The sequence below is a fragment of the Neomonachus schauinslandi genome, chromosome 4 (assembly GCF_002201575.2).
Source record: "Neomonachus schauinslandi chromosome 4, ASM220157v2, whole genome shotgun sequence".
NCBI classification, from domain to species: domain Eukaryota; kingdom Metazoa; phylum Chordata; class Mammalia; order Carnivora; family Phocidae; genus Neomonachus; species Neomonachus schauinslandi.
This window is the reverse complement of record NC_058406.1, coordinates 126403307-126424592: the sequence shown is the minus strand read 5'-3', so window position 1 is coordinate 126424592 and position 21286 is coordinate 126403307. Positions and strand designations below refer to the sequence as shown.

At 40.5% G+C, this 21286-nt stretch overlaps 1 protein-coding gene across 1 annotated transcript in view; it reads left to right on the top strand.

Annotated features, from left to right (window-relative positions):
* Positions 1-21286, top strand: part of NCOA2 (nuclear receptor coactivator 2) — a 222767-nt gene that overhangs the window by 135791 nt on the left and 65690 nt on the right. The window lies entirely within an intron of this gene.

Here is a 21286-nt window from a genome sequence, read left to right as displayed (position 1 = left end):
GAAACAGTAGTCAGGTTGAGGCCTTAAACCTAGTAAAGGACAAACAAGAATTCCAACCACGGTCTGTTGGTAATTCCAAAGCCTATGATCTTTCTACTGTGTTCCATTACCTGCCTCTGAGAATGGTGGTCGTGTCTTCAACTTTGCCTTTGTTTATTATGAGAGAAAATGTTGATCTACAGAGAAATTCCACAAGAAACATACTCAAAACCAAAAGAAAGATTTACAGTAGTTATTGCTGTGTCATTAGGGACAGTTTTAACACATCTTATCATAGAAGAGATTGTGATGATTTGGGGTTCGATGTGATTTTGTTAAATACCTTAAATCTTAGGGAGGCTGCAGTTAAGGGCTGTGAAGCATTGTGGCCTGAGGAGCCGGGAGAGCAAAGAGCGCCTCAGGATTCTGACTGCCTCTAACCTGCTTCCTTCCTATGCAGTTTTAACTAGGCCGCTTTGATTACTGATGGAGAGCTCCCATACTGTCTTTTTTTGTTGTCTTTTTCTAGTTATCTCAGTATCAAAGAGTGAAAAGGAAAAGATGCTAAGGTGTTGCTAATCAGTGAAAAAAATTTCTCATAGACAGGAAAACTGTTGCTCTGTATTCAGAGCATTCACATTTCTCCGAGAGCCAGATGCTGACATGAAAAATAAGGGAAATAAGTTAGGCATTTACACTGTATACTTTCAGAGACAGAATTACCACCAAGCTAATGAAGGTTAAGATGCAGGACCTCTTACTTGTGCTGGCCCCTGTGAGTGCTGGGGGTTATAGGGTGTGTGGAGATGGGGAAGCCACACTTCCATTGGGAAGCACTTCTTTGTAAGCATTTCCTGTAATTACCTAAAGAGCTCTCAGAGGAAGAAATTGGATTTTTTTTTTAAAGCCCCGGTGTTTTTTGCTACTGTTTCTTTTCTATAAATAAGAATGAGAATTACACTTAATTTTGTGTTCTTGGAGAGAGTCCCCTTGCATTGTATAAGCTTCAGGCCCCACAAGACATAGATCCATCCCTGTGTACTAGCAAATATATACTAGGTCAAAAGCAAAAGGGTCCGCTTCCGCAGGGAAAACAAGAGAGCTGACACGTCTGCAGTGCTCACTTTGGGCCACGCACCGCTGTTGACATCCATTGTCCCATTTCACCCATGCAATAGCCCTGGAGGGTAGCTTCAGTTCTCAACTCCATTTTACAGACAAGGAACCTAGGGTTTAAGTCACTAGTCTAGAATCACACAGCTAGAAGCTGGTGGAACTGGAACTCAAATCCAGATCTCTGCCTTGCTCCAAGTAAACTGGAAAGATAAACAAACATGTCACCCGCCTATTTACTCTTGCTTTTGTCTGGTGTTTGGAAGAAGTTGTTATGAGTGAATTGGGTAAGCATGGTATTGGCTGGATTTCAGATCTACTGAGACACTGGTTTAGTTACTGGGAAGAATATTTTTTGCAGATCCTTATTTCAGATGATGATGTACACTTTTAAGGCAGCTTAGCTTTTCCTGTCAGGAAAAAAATGATGATAAAAGATCCCAAGAAAATAGAAGGTTGCTATCCAGGCCAAAAAAGACTTCTTGGTATTTAGCCAGAAAATTGGATACCAAGCTTGTTTTAGAACATTCATTTTGTACCCTGATGTGAGTAGATGAGGAATTATTCTGTCAGAGTGAACGTCTCATCATTTTATCTGTCCATCTTTTTGTGCAATGTAACCTCTAGGTAAACAACAGTTCTGGCCTGGTTTAGGTGTTCTCTCCCATTTCAGGAAATATATGGGGAGCAAAACAGACTTTACCCACTTTAATCACTGTGAGCACACACATCATCGACCAGAAGAAGTAAAGGAAAGGAACGGAATCTGAGATCCCTGTTTCACACAAGAGTATTTAGCTGTATTGTGTGTGTTTTAACTTGGGTGCTGAAAAGGAAGTGTGTAAAATGCAGACTTCCATCTGTAAAATGGATTTATTAGATTTCAGATATTTAAACTGAAAATTTTAGATAATCATAGCTATCCATAACAAAAGGGTACTTTTGCCTTATGTTTCTCATTTCTGTCATTTTGAACAGAAGAAAGCCCCAGTTCAACATGGTCACAGACCAAAAATACATTGATTTTACCTAGGAGAGAAAAATTGTTCATTGAAATGGACTAGGATTCTGCTTTTACAGTATTAGAACCTTGATCACCTATAACAGATTTAGAGTCCTTTTGGGCCCATCAATTTTAGAAATAAGACATTTTGTCTTGTAGAAGAAAAGTGAAATAAATAATGCCAGTATTTGGCTTGGTGCTGCTTCCCATATGTTCATTACTGAGACGCCTTTTCAATCTCCTTAGGGCCAGATACTGAACATTATAGAATTCCTGGGCCCTTTTGGGGAGTCTGTGTCTTCCGTTTCTTTAGACCTTAAGTGCTTGAAGAATTCACTTTTTTTCCTACTTCCGTGCTTTCTTTTTAAAATTTTATTTTATTTGTTTCATCATGTACTCTTTAATTCTTTTTTAAATTATCATTTATTTATTTGACAGAGTGAGAGCACAAGCAGGGGGAGCGGGTGAGGGAGAAGCAGGCCCCCCGCCGAGCAGGGAGCCCGATGCGGGACTTGATCCCAGGACTCTGGGATCATGACCCGAGCTGAAGGCAGCTGCCTAACTGACTGAGCCACCCGGGCACCCCTCATCATGTACTCTTTAATCTCCATCACCTATTTCACCCATTCCCCCACCCAGCTTCCCCTCTGGTAACCATCAGGTGGTTCTCTAAGGTTAAGAGTCTGTTTCTTGGTTTGTCTCTCTTTTTTTTCCCCTTTACTCATTTGCTTTGTTTCTTAAATTCCACATATGAGTGAAATCATATGGTATTTGTCTCACTGACTGATTTATTTCACTTAGCATTATACTCTCTAGTTCTATTCATGTTGTTGCAAACAGCAAGATTTTATTTTTTTTTCATGGCTAATATTGCATTGTATATATATAACACATCTTCTTTATCCATTCATCAACCAGTGGACACTTGGGCTGTTTCCATAATTTGGCCATTGTAGATAATGCTGCTATAAACATAGGGGTGCATGTGTCCCTCTGAATTAGTATTTTTTATTCTTTGGGCAAATACCTAATAGTGCGATTGCTAGATAGGGTAGTTCTATTTTTAACTTTTTGAGGAACCTGCATACTGTTTTCCACAGTGGCTGCACTGGTTTATATTCCCACCAACAGTGCAAGAAGGTTCCCATTTCTCCACATCCTCACCAACATGTGTTGTTGCTTTTATCCATTCTGACAGGTATGAAGTGGTATCTCATTGGTTTTGATTTGTATTTCCCTGATGATGAGTGATGTTGAGCAACTCTTCATGTGTCTGTTGGCCATCTGGATGTCTTCTTTGGAGAAATGTCTGTTCATGACTTCTGCCCATTTTTTAATTGGATTATTTGGTTTTGGGTATTGAGTTAAATCAGTTCTTTATATATTTTGGTTACCAACCCTTTATCACATCTGTCATTTGCAAATATTTTCTCCCATTCAGTGGGTTGCCTTTTAGTTTTGTTGATTGTTTCCTTCACTATGCAGAAGCTTTTTATTTTGATGAAGTCCCGGTAGTTTATTTTGCTTTTATTTCCCTTGTCTCGTGAGGAATACCTAGAAAAATGTTAGAGAGATTATAGCCGATGTCAGAGAGATTACTGCCTGGGCTCTCTTCTAGGATTTTTATGGTATCAAGTCTCACATTTAGGTCTTTAATCCACTGTGAGTTTATTTCTGTGTATGGTATAAGAAAGTGGTCCAGTTTCATTCTTTTGCATGTGGCTGTCCAGTTTTCCCGACACCATTTGTTGAAAAGACCTACCGCCATGCTTTCTTAAGAAATACAGAGTCTTGGGGTGCCCGGGTGGCTCATTTAAGCGTCTCTGACTCCTGATTTCGGCTCACAATCTCAGGGTCATGAGATGGAGCCCTGCATCAGGCTCCTTGCTGGGCATGGAGCCTGCTTAAGATTCTCTGTCCCTCGGGGCGCCTGAGTGGCTCAGTCACTAAGCGTCTGCCTTCAGCTCAGGTCATGATCCCAGGGTCCTGGGATCGAGCCCCGCATTGGGCTCCCTGCTCAGCGGGAAGCCTGCTTCTCCCTCTCCCACTCCCCCTGCTTGTGTTCCCTCTCTCGCTATCTCTCTTGCTGTCAAATAAATAAAATAAAATCTTTAAAAAAAAAAAAAAAGATTCTCTCTCCCTCTCTGTCCATCCTCCTCCCCACCAGCCTCCCTGCTCGCTGCTCTCTTTCTCCCTCCCTTAAAAAAAAAAGAAAGAAAGAAAGAAAAGAAACACAGTCTTCAACTTTAAAAACCATTTTTCCCCTAAGATTTATATGTAAGTTAATTGTTTGGAATGGAGGATATTTTCCATCAAAACAATGCAATTTCGGTGATTAGATTCCTGGACCAGTTCCATAAAGCCTATTGTAACCAATAATGTTTCTAATTACAGTACTTCTTAATATATGAGGTATGTACAGCTGTGTTTCCAATATATAGAGATGGTATAAAGATAAGATACAAATTCTTTTAGAAGCATTACTAAATTTATTGTAACTTTTTCTTTCTGTTATATATCATTTCAAATATAGGTACTGAGGGGCTCCATGGACATTATTGATATTTAAAAGAGCCCTCTTACTCCAAAAGGTGGGACCACTAACCTGATGTTTATTACAGGGTAATAGGTACTATAGAAGCTGATCAGTCAGCACATCCTTATGGGGAAATCTCTTCTGGATTTTCAGAGATGCCTGGAGCATGGTTTCTTTTTCCTTCCATTCTGCCCTTGGAGCCTGTTCTGGACTCCTCCCCTTCCAGGCTTCTAGTTACTAGGTAACAGCAGACACCAGTCAAGACCCTTAGGACAGGAGCAGAGTTCCAGCAGGGCAGGTCCATGGGTAATGAGGAAGTCCAGGCATGGGCGCTCGAGTGTGTGGAAGCCAGGAGTCCCTGGGGTCTCAGGCTGGTAGAGTAAAAACCTTCATAGACTCAGGCCCCAGGCTGTCTTCCTTCTTTGGGGTTCACCTGCTTCCCCTTCCACTGTGTTCCTCTACCACTCCCTTTATTTCTGCTGGGAGTTTTCTTCTCCCCTGGTTGACTGCAACACAACATTCAAGTTTTTATGTGCAGTTCTTGTTTCTGAAGCAAATGTTCAATTCTGGAATTGTTTAGCTAGTGAAACAAAGTAAAAATAACAAAGGGAAAGTCACAAACCTTCAGGAAGTCTTTAAAACTCCTCATAAATCATGTTCCAGATGTTCTTTGAAATATAAATGAGGCTCCGTTTCAATCTTTGTATCCCAGTTTCATCTTCAGTCTTTAGAAACCCCTAAATTTATCTCTTTTGATCCCACAGGAAGTGCCCCTTACTTCTATACGTATCCCCCTTGTATCTGTCTTTTTCCCTCTTTCTCTCTCTTTAGTTCTGTTGAGTCGAAGACCACATATATAAATAGTGTGTCTTAGGTTTTATGAAGAACTAAAGAATGGCTCAGCTGTATTTTCAAGGAAATCTTCAAGGTGGGGCTGCTGAGAAGTAGAGGGGAAGCCCTCTGTGCCGTTGGAGAAGTGGGTAGGAATCTCTTCTTTCTCTCTTGACTGGCCTTATTTCAGTACTGAGGTGAATACACATTACCTCACTGACCAGGTGGACATTTGAGTTCTTGGGCCCTACTTACTGGCTTCAAAGCAATAGCAATTTTATCTTTGATATCCATCTTCTCAATACAGTAAAAGTAAGTATATTTAAGAATATACTTACTGACTATCCTTTGCCTACAGAACACAATAAAGCTATTTTCATATTTAAAACACACACACATGAATTAAGATAACAATTTAATTTTGCCCAAATTGACCCTTGGGGGAGGGGGAAATGGTCCTCATGACCCTGAAATATTATAGATCCAATGTCAGGAGTTGTAAAGACCTGCAGTATTAAATATTCTCATGTGAAGTCATAGGTGCTGTGTCTCTCAGTTTTTCTATTAGGTCTGTGCCTTAGCTCCCTTACCAAGGTGTCCTCCCAAAGTAAACCTTGTCTTTCAGAAACATCTCACCCCTCCCCAGTTTTTCTCTTTCATAAAACAGTCACTTTGAATATTCGTCTCCTCCCAACTTTCTTTGACTCCCCTTATAGGAAGTTGATTGTGATAATTTCCCTGTATTCCTTCTATATACCAATATTAGGGGCCCTTATGTTCTCACCACGCACTATATGAAATACTCTTCCTTTGGAATTGAGGTTTTAAAATCAAGCTCCTGATTTTCGTATTAAGTGAAAGAAAAGATCTAGACACTTGTGTGTTTTAGCTCCACTCCTGACTCAGTGACTCATCCTTTTCTTAGAAAGGACGCATACACAGCCAATCTGGTAGGCACCTTTGTAGTGAAGTGATGACAGGTTTTTCTCTTTAAAGTTCACCAATGGGTTTAACTTTGAAAAATTGACAAATTATTTTTATGCCTGTAGAGTTTGCTCTCAGCCTCAATTTTTGAGACCTATAAGTCTAATTTCCTTGGCAATTGGGTTTATCCTGAGAGGATAATACAAAAGATCATTAACCTTCCCATTTTTATTTTCCAAAATTCTTTTGAGCTGCTACACTTCAGAGAACTAATTAGGCCCTGTTAGCATCCTGAGGTGTATGCATTGTTCCTGGTGTGTTGAAGGAAGTTTATTTTGAGTTAAGTAATCAGCTCTTGCCATGTTCAGTCTCTGATGAAAGCATTCTCAGTGAAATCTTAGATAATTAGAGTCTCTCTTCATTCAGCATCTGAATCAATGCGGTTTCCTGAACTTAGCTGAGTCTTCCACAAATAAATAAAAAGCCTCCTAATGCTTACAAATTTATAAATTTCATTTTTCTTTTATTGCATAAATCCACAACACTTTACAAAGAAAATGTACCAACTCCATTTCGGGACTTGGCTTAATCATTGCAGTGTGCCTTAAACACACAGGAGGGTAATGCTTGTCTGTTTTATCTTTGCATCCTCACCATCTAATACCGTGTTTATGTTTCCTTTAAAAACATAAAATACTACCACAGTGGCTCAGTTGGTTAAGTGTCCGACTCTTGATTTCAGTTCAGGTCGTGATCTCAGGGTTGGGAGATCGAGCCCCGAGTTGGGCTCCACAGAACTCAGTGGGAAGCCTGCTCAAATAAATAAATAAATCTTAAAAAAAAAAAAAAAAAAGGCAAAAAAACCACCCCATAAAATACTACCTTTTTGAAAACAAAATTACAAATAAAAAATAGAAAATGAAATCACTTGTTCCATCTGTATGCTTGGAGTTGATTTTGTACAGAGTGGTTTTTGTATTAAGTGAAAGAAAACTAGACCACTTGAGGGACTCTTTCCATTGCCTTCTCCAGAGTGTGGATCAGTTCAGCTCACTTTTATTGAGTGTATCTACATAGGTCAGCAGTTGGAGTGGAGGATGGGGATGCAGAGATGAAAAATACAGTTTCTGGCAGAAGGACTCAACAGTATGAGGGGGTCCAGACCAAATCAGATGATTTCTGTATGATGGCAGTGTTATGGAGAAACAGAGGGTAAGAAAAAAATTGGATCCTCTGAGATTCCAGGAAGGTTGCCTGAAGGAAATGATAACAGGTACCAAAAAGGCCCCACTCACAATCCAATAAAGATAGTGGCACCAAAGAACCCAGTGATACCAGCTCAGCATGGGCCTTTTCTGCTTGGGCTTGTCCAGAGGAACAAGAAACAAGTGTCTGCCATCTAGGAGACAAATGCTAGTTGGCAGGGGAGGGGGAGAGCAGCATTATTTTAATATTTTTTTTTAATTTACATTTGGTAAAATACTCAGGTTTTATCCCAATGAGAGTTGAAAGTTATGTTTTCGGTGTTAGTGATAACTGAAGAAATTTTACTACTATTAATACTGACTTTGATTTTTAAAAATTAAATTTATTGGGAGAAAAAAAACTGTAGAAATGATACTAAATTTAATTTATTAATAGCAGTGTCTCAAGATAACTTCTGTAAAAGATACTCTTATAAGTTTCTGATTCAATTTCTGTTTTACCACAATGGGATGTAATTTTCTTGTAGTAGAAACTTGTCTAGTTCTATTTTTTCATTTTGACTTCACCTTATGAAGTGCGTCCATTCCACTTTTTAAACATGATTTCACATTTTCCTTTGTTGTACAATTATTTATGTTAAATGATTTAAAGTAGTTTTTATTTGTAATTTGTGGATAAGTTTATTGGATTCTCGTCTTTGTGAGACTGCTTGTAATTATAAATGCAGAATATTATTACTTAGCGCCCTTCTTCTGTGGAGCTCAGAGTGCTTCACATGCATTATCTTATTAAGCTTCATAACATCCCTGTGAGGCAGGGGCATTTTGCAAGCGATTATAGATTGCTTTGCTGAATCAGCACAGCCTTACAGCATTATGATAAGCTTGGAAAAGATTGAGGTCATGTACTGACTTGCTCTCAGGGAACCCTATATGCAGCCAAATATTTTCCTTGGCAGTACAGAGCTAACAACTGCCACCATTCTAGTCTCTGGGAAGCCTGATGTCCATTGATACAATAAAAAATAAGCAGTACATTTTGAAGAAGGAAATCTAAGACCGTAGATTTGAGAGGCGGCTGAATTACTTATGGCGAGAGTACAGCATCATCTTCCTGTCCAGGCTCTACGTCTACAGAGGAAAGTCTGCTTTTGCTGTGGCTCCCAAAACTGCACCTGCCCAGTTGTCATGTCTGTCACCTTCAGCCACTTCATCTGCTTCATGATAAGCCATCACCTGGCAGGCAGGATTTCCAAAAACAGGTTTCTGGAATTCAACCTGTCCATCTGTGTTGGAGCTAAACCTATTCCAAAATGCCATTGGGTAGAACTTTTCTGAAGTCTTGATGACAGCATCATACAAAATCATCTAGCATTTGGAAACTTAAGGAGGATAATTAAAATTGAAAATAATAAATTTTATGAAGATTTTATGTCATTATTTGAAGGGTTGTAGAATGGTGGGGAAACTTATCTCATGGTGAATATATGTAAAACAAAACTGTACTCTTAAGCTAATTTAAACCAGTTAACTTGATAGGAAGTGACTTAATCACTATTATGTCTTTTTTCATACATAATTAGATAGTTAATTTTATATATTCTGTGGTCTATATGGAGGATCAAAATTAACCCCCTGAGGATTTTTCTTTTTGATTTATCCATTGGGTAGCCATGGCACTCATTTGTAGGTCTCTCAGTTGTGGCTTCAACTTTTCCATAACTTTTATTGGAGAAAAAATTGTCAGACTTTTTTTTTTAAGATTTTATTTATTTGACAGAGAGAGTGTACACAGCAAGAGAGGGAACACAAGCAGGGGGAGAGGGAGAAGCAGGCTTCCCACTGAGCAGGGAGCCTGATGTGGGGCTCGATCCCAGGACCCTGGGACCATGACCTGAGCCGAAGGCAGACGCTTAACGACTGAGCCACCCAGGCGCCCCCCCTGTTTTCTTTTTAATTGCCTTCTGCTTTAAATAGTTGTGGAAAGTGGATGATTCACTGCCACTCCTGCTTAAACTGGAGAGTTTTCATGCCATAGGGTATTTAAAGGGTCACTTTAAAGATGTGTTTAAATCTACTCCTATTGTCATTATGAAACACAGTATTGGGTGGATATTTGACAGGAACTCTTTTTCTAGACTGTCTTTTGAACTTAGGATACTGTGATAATGATAATGAAACTTCATATTTTAGGAATTAGGAAGACCTACTCTGGAATTATTTCCTAAATGCTTCCCAGTCCTTTTTTTTTTTTTTTTTTTTTTCCTTTTCACCTAATCTGTTACTCTAAATACAGTGATCCTTCTCTACAATCAGAGTTTGGGTGCATGTATTGAAAATGTACAAATACAAATCAGGTTTCTCTTTGTTGTGTAGGCAAACCTGGCTTTAAAAAATTCTGAAGCAACATATATTTGGCCTTCAAAACAAGTCAGACCCTTTATTTTACCAGGCTTTACTTCACATTTGGTCTGGACAGATTAAGTGCCATCCTAAGGTGACAGCTCTAGCCTGTGAGGCCCTGATGCTGAGGCCCTGATGACCTTAGCACAGAGGATGAATCGTTCCTAACAGCTCTGCCCCTCTCTGCACCCTCGTGTACGTGGTCAGCCCAGATGGCCGCACCACCTTGGTGTATTGCCCAAGTCCATTGGACCAGGGCCAGTTTGAGATTTGTTGCAAGCAAAGGGATGCTCACACTTTTCTATGTTAAAATGGGAGTTCAAACCAAGACTGTTTCAAGCATTTGAATATAATAGATTAATGTTCTGTTTCTGTATGATATAAAAATGATTCTTTGTGTAGTTTCTTCCACAAAAGTCCTGTTTTGGAGAACATAGATCTTCTGACAAGTTCTTCTTAGATCCACGATTGCACACTTTTCACTTTTACTCCTTCCTTTCTGCCTGAAGCCCTGGAGAATAAACTTGGTTACTTTCCCAAGCTGGCTTTCTCTGAAATGAGTATATAAAATTTTTTCAGGTTTTGTATTTGTGTCGTATTTTTTTTAATTGTTAGGTAGCTTCACTTCCATGCACAGGTCCTAATAAGTTAAAAAAAAGAAGAAGAAACCTAAAGCAAAAACAATCTTTTTGAACCAGGAAGAGCATAAGCAAACACATAGAGAACGATTATCGAAACAACCAGTGATGATGGTTTCAGGTTCACAAGAAGTGATAAACTTTGCCTGTGATGATTGTTCAAAATGCCTAAAATGCTTGAGACGAGATCTACTCTCTTCATTGTCTCTTCTTTTCTTCCCTAAACATTCACATAGGAATTACCTTGCGTTTGTTTATGTCTTAGTAATTAACCTGGAGAGTTGATCTGGAAGGAACCTCCTTTTTAGCTACTAGAGATTTTCACCCCCAGGAGATTTTGGTGGTCACAGATGGTAAGATTTTCTGGAGCCCGCCTCTCGAGTTGGGCCCTCACGTGCCTCCATGCGCCTCGTGACCCTGGGGGTGGGCACTGTGTGCGCTGGCCCTCTCCAGTCCCTGTCCACAGGGAGCTCTTGCCATGAACCCTGCATGCACCTTATAATTCTCATGAATCCTGATGGCTAGATCCCTTGATAGCATGTCCTCCCCTCAGCTCTATCTCCCCCGTGCCTTCTGTGGTTGGCCAGAGCCACGATACTACATATATTTATGCAGAGTTCTCGCATTGTTATCAGTGCTTTGCTTTCTCTACTAGGATGATATGATTTAGCATAATTTAATGTTTTAGGTCTCTAAATTGGATGATTCTATGTTCTATTATCAGCTTCTTGCATTAGGTGCCTTAAATTGGGAACACCTGCTTTTTAAAAAGCATGCTCTCGAGGCCCTCCCATGATCGCTCAAGCAGAGACTGCAAGTGAGGGGACTGGGGATAGATGGTAGTAGGCAAAATGAAACTGGGAATTTTAGCCTCCCTGTGGTATTATTAGAATCACAGTCGGGGGGAAAAGAGAAGAATATCTATACAACTAGCTGTCGCAATCTCTCTGGGAGGCCCAGGCATCAGGTCCTGCGTCTGTAGAGAAAAACTGGAAGGAACAAATAGCCAGATGGGAGAAAAACAGAAGAGAAAAGCTAGCAGGTCTTACAAGTAGAACATAAAATAAATCTGAGAGGGGTGCCTGGGTGGCTCAGTCGTTAAGCGTCTGCCTTCGGCTCAGGTCATGATCCCAGGGTCCTGGGATCGAGCCCCGCGTCAGGCTCCCTGCTCCCGCGGGAAGCCTGCTTCTCCCTCTCCCGCTCCCCCTGCTTGTGTTCCCTCTCTCGCTGTGTCTCTCTCTGTCAAATAAATAAATAAAATCTTTAAAAAATTAAAATAAAATAAATCCGAGAACAAGATGCATGTCAGTGAAAGGGAAGGGGGGAGCACAGAGGATGCCTGGGCGTGGAAGAGTGCCCGCAAGGGACAAATGAAGGTCAGGTCCTGGGATGCATTTTAGTCCCTGAAGATCCACCACTGAGGTGAAGCAGAGGCTTGAGACTGAAGGGCTGTGAGCAGTGGGAAGGCAGTGAGGATTCGCGGCAGGGTCAGCAACAAGGGATAACGGGAAGCAGGAACCAATTCGCCTTCCTTTCCTTCATCCCCGCCCTCTCCCTTTCTTTCCTGTGCTTCTCTTGGACATCATTACGGCATTAAGCGTTAATGTTAGCCACCTGGTGAACAAAGTTGATTGAGAAAAGAACCTTATCAGCCTCTCCAGGAATTTCAGAACAAAATTGAGAACAAAAGTCAGACCTTTTGTTCTGTCCTTTTTCTAGACAGCCCTCCTGGCTCAGGCAGTGACGTTTCCCTTCGAGGCCAGGGCTTCTCCCAGCCCACTGTGCGGAAGGAACAAGAAACCCGATGAAACATTTTATACAGGGTCCACAGGCAAATGGGTGATTTCTAGGACTCTTCCTAGGTTGGTTTATTTAATTAAGAGCTAACGGTGCCTGGGAAAATCCCAGAGTCTGATTAAAAACTCCCATGATGCCCAAACTACTTTTTTTTTTAATAAAGCAAGTTATAACTTCCTAGATGATAATCTAGAATAATAAAGTTGGCCCGTTTTTGTTTGCCTTCATCTTCTCTCAGGTATAGAAAGAGCCTTGGTGACTTCCCCTCGCAACCATCACCAAATGCTTTCCCCAATGGCCGTAAGAATTCTCTTGATGCCCTTTAGAACATAGGGTCTGACTTTTGTTCTCATCCCTTCTCTACCTGATACATTGACCCCAAAAAGCCGAGTCTTAAAAGAAATCTCCATTATGTCAAGTATACAGTAAGGCTCTTCAGAACAGATCTCTCTAAAAGGCATTTGTGATTTTAGATTTATACTGAATTTCAGCTATAGCTATAGAACTGTTCAGTATGAACACCCATGTTAATGAGCACCCACTAGATGTCAGGCAGTGAGTAAGAAGACCTTGCTTGTAGCCCAAGGGGCCAACAGTGCCGTGAAGGGGACAGATACGTAAACAAATCAAGCATTTCAAAGCCCTAGGTGAGTGAATGTAGACTCTTAGGGGAATGGGCACAGGGCGTTGCAGAAACACAGGGGAAGGCCCTCGCTTGATTGTAATGAGCTTCTGGAACAGTGATGGGGTCTTAAAAGAGAACGGTTGGAAGGGCACCTGTGCAAACGGAAGTCTGAGAAAATGCTTGAAATCTTGAAACAGTACGATGCATTTGGGGAGATAATAATAACGGTTGCTGGAGTGTAAGGGAGGAATATAGGGAGATGATGCCAGAAACAGAACGATGATTTGGGAGCGAAAATATTTACACTTCGTAGACCCAAGTCTTTTAAAGGATTTTGGAGACCACTCTTTCTGTCCTTTCCATGTTTTAACCTCTTTATCAGAAACTTGATTAAGTGCTCCTATAATGGAATTTGGTTGGCCTTGCTTGAGTTAATGTATGTATTTGAAAGAAAACATTTGTATAGTTTGGTCTTTGGAGAATGCCGCCCTCAGTATTCTGCCTAAGTGCTGAGGTTGCACACAGCACAGTTGTATTTAGATTATGTAAAAGAAGGAGATTTTGGACAAATTGTCATATACTCACGAAGACTATCCACGGCCCATTTTACCTAACAGTGCATTCCATGTTGATAGGTAATAGGTGAAGTGGGGACTGAATAGAATTACATATTGGTGATAGCAGATTAATGATGAAGAGAGTTCTTATGAACAAAAGTCTTTTCTAGCCACTTAATACCTAGAGTCCATTCTGGTTACTGTCTTCTCTCTTGAAAAGCATAGTACATTAATTTTCCAAGTAGGGCCTTTACATTTCAAACTTGTGGCATGATTGTCGGTTCTATTTAAGTAGTCGTGCCCGGACCATTGATGAAGACAAAACCAAGCATGTCGCCTTCTCTGAAGCAGAGCATGGATGGAGGGTGGGGGTGGGGGGTGGGGGGTGGGGGGCTGCTGGGTGGAGATAGCCTTGAGATTGGTTAATGTTGCTGTTTCTTCACACTGAAGAGAAACCATGATATGTTAACAAGAATCTCAATGTCAGAAAGAGGGAGGCAACTTGGGGCTGAGGTCCCTCCCACTACTAAAGAAAGTGCAGCTGCGCGGTTTTAATATGCACGGCAGGAGATTTCACCAGCTTGATGATATATAGTGCATTAATGTTGAAAAGATAAACACATTTGGAGAGCACAGGAAGGGCCTTGTGTTTTTATGTTAGCAGAATGCTTCCTAATGAATAAGAATGTGCTGCTGGCTTCACAGAGCCATATGGCAGCTTTTCTAATTTTAGTTGGTGCAGATGCATAATTCTCTGGTTTTACCTTCTAGAACCTTTGAGATGCTACATAACTTTTCCTGTAATATTTAATCTCTAGTGCTTGGCCAGAAATTGCCTGTCATTGTTTCAGTGACTTGGCCTCACATGTGTCTCGCTGCTGCTAGATTTGACAGTCACTTCACTGAAGTCATCCAGCTCCTGAACGCAAGAAAAGATGAAAATTGTGGATCTATTCCCACTAGAGTCTTAAAATTTGTTGTGGAGGTGATTAGACTTGTGTTTGACGTCAGTCTACTGAAAAATTGATAGTTTCTGGGTGAGTGATTTTACTCATTTTGAAGCAGTGGAATTAATTATAAAACCTGCATAAAGTATCAGGTTCCATTTTAGTCAAATATCTAATATTTTAAATAACACTGCTTCAGTAAAAGCAACTATCCTCATGCTTGACCCAACGTAAAAATAACTTTTAAACTCCTGTGTGGCTTCACATGTCAGAGGCATCTAAACCTGGGCAGCACTAAAATTTTTCTAAATTTGTGTAGTAAAGACCCTGTGAATTATTTTTTAGCTGACATATTTTTACCGAGGAAATAATTATACTTGTTTGAATTCTGAATTCTTAAAGATGGACTAATTTCCACAAGTTTTCCACAGTCTCTTCAGATGGTTAAAAAAAAGATGAAGAAGAGTATAAACCTCTTCCATAATGGCCGCATCACCCTGTCCTCCTAATGGGCAGACATTAAACAGCATTTCGGGTTCTAAGGCTTCATCAGTGGTGGTTGCCGCCGCTGCTGCTGGACTTAGAACAATTATGTGGCTGTCCCTTGAGCCAGGACCGCCATCCCTGTGAGGAGATAGCACTCTGCTCTGGTAATGGTTTCTGGAAAGAACCTTGGAATGTATATTCTCAGTTTAGTTGCCTAATAAACAAACAGACAAGACTCCTAACATTATAAGATTAAGCTACCAAAAATCAGTAAGTGATGTTTTAAAAGAACATGTAAAGATCTTTTTAAAAAAATACCACCCCGTGGGCGCCTGGGTGGCTCAGTCGTTAAGCGTCTGCCTTTGGCTCAGGTCATGATCCCAGGGTCCTGGGATTGAGCCCTGCGTCGGGCTTCCTGCTCTGCTGGAAGCCTGCTTCTCCCTCTCCCACTCCCCCTGCTTGTGTTCCCTCTCTCGCTGTCTCTCTGTCAAATAAATGAGTAAAATCTTTAAAAAAAAGAAAAATACCACCCCGTAATTTAAAAACAGCTAGTTGTACTTTTTGTTTGTTTGTTTGTTTTTAAGATAAATACATTTTTTTGCTAGGATCATAGCTTCTGTTTTGTTGCTGTTCTCACCAGAAACTTAAATTTTACTTTCAAATTTATGTCTGTAGATGCCAGTGATAAAGAGCAATTTAATCCAGTTGCTTCAAAAAATACCTGTATTTTAAAATCACTTACCTTTCTAGAGATCAAATGCTTCCCTATTCACTTTTCCTTTTGTTCTAAGAAACAATATGAGCAATAATTGTAAAGAAAAGCATATGGAATATAATATTAATGATTTTCTCCCAGTTTGTGGTATGACTCATCTTAACACGGTCCCTGAAGAGACGGGGTTTTGTTCTTTGCTTTGAAACTGGAAATCTAATTAATTGGTATTGGATTTCTGGAGTGCAGGCAAATGGAGGAAGGAACCAGGCGGGATTGCTGTAGGAGCAGCTACCGGGAGAGAAGGGACACTCAGAGAAAGATTACAGAGGCATCCTTGGACAGTCTCTCATCAGGGTTTTGCATTTGGTTTTATGATATTTTTATCTTTAGGGGGGAGTGAGGAAGAAAGGGAGAGAGTTATTATTTTCATTGTTACTCTCTTAGGCCATATTCTCATCTAAAAAGAATAATTTTAGGGGCGCCTGGGTGGCTCAGTCGTTAGGCGTCTGCCTTCGGCTCAGGTCATGATCCCAGGGTCCTGGGATCGAGCCCCGCATCGGGCTCCCTGCTCGGCGGGAGGCCTGCTTCTCCCTCTCCCACTCCCCCTGCTTGTGTTCCCTCTCTCGCTGTGTCTCTCTGTCAAATAAATAAATTTTAAAAATCTTTAAAAATTTTTTAAAAATAAATAAATAAAAAGAATAATTTTAGGGGTGCCTGGGTGGCTCAGTCGTTAAGCGTCTGCCTTTGGCTCAGGTCATGATCCCAGGGTCCTGGGATCGAGCCCTGCATCGGGCTCCCTGCTCCGCGGGAAGCCTGCTTCTCCCTCTCCCACTCCCCCTGCTTGTGTTCCTTCTCTCGCTTTGTCTCTCTCTGTCAAATAAATAAAATCTTTAAAAAATAATAAATAAATGAAAAGAATAATGCTGAAAGTGCAGCAGAAAGAAATAGAAGTCAAGGCATGAAGGAGAAGTCTTTTTGTAGGCTCTGAAAATTAAATTTTATCATCTCTTTTTCCGATTTAAGAGTTCCATCTATAATAATGAGATTTCGTAAGGTTTTGGCCATTAGAAACTCTGGGATGTCTTTCTACTCTTGAGTTTACTGAAGGATGTTTTTGTAACAGAATATATTTTTATAGCTAATGGATGCAAAATATAGAAAAGTAAATATAATTTGTGACCGCTGAGAAAACTGCCTAATTTAAAAATATTAAATAGTGTGTTTTAGTATAGAAATGCTGTACTTACAGAGGTATAAATATATCTAAGGATTTAAGCTTATTTATATCTGGTCCTTAAAAATAGCATACTAATTACTGAAAGGCTCCATCAAGATACCAGTATATGTCCGGTTATCGTAATAATGTATCTCTCACTAGAGTCCTTTCCTTCCTCCTATTTAATTTCAAGGGTCAGCTGAACGTTGAACAGAAGTAGTAATTACCTCATGAAAAGGACCCAAAAACATAAATTCATGGCCAGTTTAATGTAGATTTCAATTACATTGGTAAAGCCATACTTCTGAGTGTTTTCTATCATTTCATATTATTGATTTTATTCTCTTTAATATTGAGAAATGATGAAAGCACAAATTCAATACAGAATTGAATAGCAGGTGACAAATTAATTGGAAATGCATGTAATACAAACATTAGTGAGGACAGGCGTGAAAAGCCCCAGATTCTTTACCCTTTGTCTCTCTTTCATATTTACTGTATGAATAGTGAACATTTCCCATTCCCTTAATTACATGAATAGTGTTGTGTAAATATTACAACATTCTCTTGCAAATAATCGATGGACTCATTTAGAGTTTTCTTTCAAAGCACATGTTCCACTAATAGATCTTGTGAAATTTGTGTTGTTTTCATTTTTAGTCAAGGATTCCTAGAATTCCAGCTTAGACAAACTTTTTGCCAATGTTCCTTAGCTTAGCATTGGTTTTCAGAGGCCACGCTGACATTTTCTCGGGGCCAGATGCCACATGTCCATTCCCACTGGTTTCCTTCTTAGGCTCTTGCTTTTGCCATCCACTTGCTTATCCTGCTGAGTCCAACTCATTTACAACGTACGTGAAATATTTTCAGCTACGTCCAATGATTTTTATCTCTTCTTTGAACTTAAAGTTAGTTCCTTGCAATTATCGCTAAATTGCTCTCATTTAGTTCGATTGTAATTGTTTTGCCCTCCCAGCTAGATTTAATCTCTCAGCTGACAAGGATTATTCACTCCACTTGCACCACATGCACAGCGAGACACAAGACACAGAGATGGAGAGACTGCTTGCTGAACAGATCCCATTGTTACTGGGTGATTTCCTCACGGTGGCCACTCACTGCCTGTGACTTCCTGTTAGCTGCTTTTCTCCTCTGAAAGATTGATCAATTGAATGTGATAAAGAGAAAAAAAAAAATGACATGGCTTACCATCACAAATCATTTTTCAAGATGATAATTCTTTTTACCCAAACACGTTTTGTTAGATCTAAATTATCTCCTCCTTTAAATTTTAGGCCCTTATCCTAAATTTCATCTGATCTGTAGATTTCTAGAATAAAATGCAATGCAGTTATGATCCTCATTCTACATATTTTCTGGTAAGAGTTCAAAATTCAGTGTCTGAGCATGTTGCTAGAATAGTTAGGACACCCCAGCCTGAAAGCTTATCATTGTTTAGGAACCTGCATGATTGGGTTTTCTTACATTGTTTTTTAAATTCCACAGAATATTAAAGGATGAATTTAGGAAAGTTTGGGTCTTGAGAATGATGGTCAGATCCTCAAAACGCAAACATCTCACAAGGTATCTTGATTGTCTTTACTAGGCTTGGAAACGGATTATCACAGACACTGTTATTTTGTCTTTATTTTGCCCTAAAAATGGCATTATCATAGGCCCCACAGAAAACAAGAATCTCTTACCGATGTGATAGCAGAGTCTCATATGTCAAATAGCCTGCTGTTCTCTAGCGGTCAGCAGTAGGTATGGAATTGCCCTTGCGATCAGTAGCTTGTGCTTCATGTCTCACTTTCCCCCAACATAAATCTGAATTAATCAATCCATTCTTTAAAACGAACAAAACCACCAGTTGCAGCAGTGGAAGGGTAAGAGAACTGGGGACCTGAGAGAACATTAGATGCCCTCAAACTTACTGAGCAAGGCAAGGAAAGATGATTTGTTTTATTTCTTCAGGAAATCCGTTCCCCGTATTTCTGACCCTGCCTACCTGTCCCATTCCTCCCCCTGCACCCTGGAGGTCTGTTAGGACTAAAGCCGGGACTTTACTCCTTTTTCCACCCACTCCCACCTCCAGTTGCCTCCTCCGTATCTGGGAATAGGTGCCCGAGGTGGATCTGGTCTGTTAGCCACCAAATACTTAGTGAAAACCTGCTCTGACATAGGGACCGTGCCCACTGAGGATATAGACACAGTGCGCCCTTCATGAAACTTACCTTTTGATGGCAGATCGAGTACTATTTCCTGGACTGTGATTCTCACTGCAGGAAGTGGGGAGGACAGCATACCTTCCTAGGAAGATGTATCAGAATGTCATACAAAGAAAGCCTTTTTAGTCTTCAGATTCTGATAGGTCCTCTCTGGGGAGGTTGTCTTCTCTTGTACGCCATTCTGATTTGAGGATCACTGGTACTGTTGGAAGAGGTTGCTGATGGGAGCAACGAATAGTGAGGGGGCAGGGCAAAGGCTGCAATTTACGCTTTCTGCGGGCTGCCAGCACATTGCTCTCACACTGTCACAACACCGAAGGCAAAGAACGAATCGGAATGCCGTGAGACCACAGAAACATGTGATGTCTGTTTGACGCCTTTTACGATTTAGTAGTAATGAAACTCAGGATCCTTAGGCCTGAAGCCTGCTGGGACCTCCACAGTACCTGGCTGTTAAATCAGATGAAACAGCAGGTGATGGGGTCAGTCCTATCCCTGGTGAGTAGGAAAGGGAGTGGAAACTGAAGAGAAACCTGTAGCCTTACAGAGTGAACCAGCAAAGGAAAAAAAACAAAAACAAAACAAAACTATATGCCCCAGTATGCATTTACTTGGTGTATATTTGGCAATGAAAAAGATTCTAGGAAAATGGGAATGGACGTGGAGGGGGAGGGAGGTCACATGCAGTAATCGTGTGGAAAGCCTGGGATAGTTCCTGCCCCATTGAGGCTGAGGAACTAGGCTGAGACCAAGCCTGCAGACAGAGCCAAGGGGTAAGGGAAGGCAGCAAGAAAAAAACAAAATGAAGAGTGACAGATCCTTCCAATATTTACTGTGTTGTAAAGGCTACCAGATAAGTCATCTCTCTCTCCCTTTCTCTTTTAAAGATTTATTTATTTATTTTAGGGGTGGGGAGGGGCAAAGGGAGAGAGAAAATCTCAAGCCGACCGTGAGCTGAGCGAGCAGAGCAGCCCAATGTGGGCCTCCGTCTCACGACCCTGAGATCACGCCTGAGCTGAAATCAAGAGTCAAAGATGCCCAACCGACTGAACCACCCAGTCTAAGCCCCAAGTCTTATCTCTTTTAATAGATGGTCACAATTATTTAGATCTAAGGAGGTGAGCCAGGAATATAGTAATTGAAAAAGCAGATACAGTCTGCTTATGATAAGCTCTGCAAAGAAGTTATTACATTTGGAACTCTACTACATGAGAAAGAACTAACACACACAGATGTGCTAGTAGTAAGTTACATTTGTAAACTACTTTATAGTTTTTAGAGTGTGTTTTACCGATCATCCAGTTTACTCCTGTCACAGTCCATGATGTACAGAAGGCAGGTACGATAAGGCCTTAAAAAGTTGGAATGAGGGCGCCTGGGTGGCTCAGTTGTTAAGCGTCTGCCTTTGGCTCGGGTCATGATCCCAGGGTCCTGGGATCGAGTCCCGCATTGGGCTCCTTGCTCCGCAGGAAGCCTGCTTCTCCCTCTCCCACTCCCCCTGCTTGTGGTCCCTCTCTCGCTGTGTCTCTCTCTGTCAAATAAATAAATAAATTCTTTTAAAAAAAAAAAATGTTGGAATGACTTCTCTGGCTCATACTTCTAAGTGGCTGAACTTAGACTTGAACTCACACAGGTCATCTTCCCTTTTCCACTGAATATAATGTGGAAGTGCTCCATCCTGGCAGTGGCAAGATTTGGAGGACCTGCATAATTCCTAATTATGTTCTAGGTTCTCAGGTACAAATTAAGTTTTCCAGATTTTCAGAATACTCTGTAAATCTTTTTTACCAAAAAAACAAAAAAAAAGAAGCAGCAGCACCAAAATTTACCAAGGTCATGAAAGCAGGTTGATCCTGAGTATGAAATTGATTTACAGTTTTCTTTATTTGCATTTAATTACAATACTAACATGCAGTGTAAACAAGGATATAATTTATTCAGGTATAAATAATTGGCACATTGTTTTTGTGTTGTTTTCTCGCAAGTTGATGATATGTATCTGTTACGCCTTTAACTTTTTTTTTGGTGTTCTTAAAATAACGAGTTTGCATATATATATATATTGATAACTGCGCATCTGTTT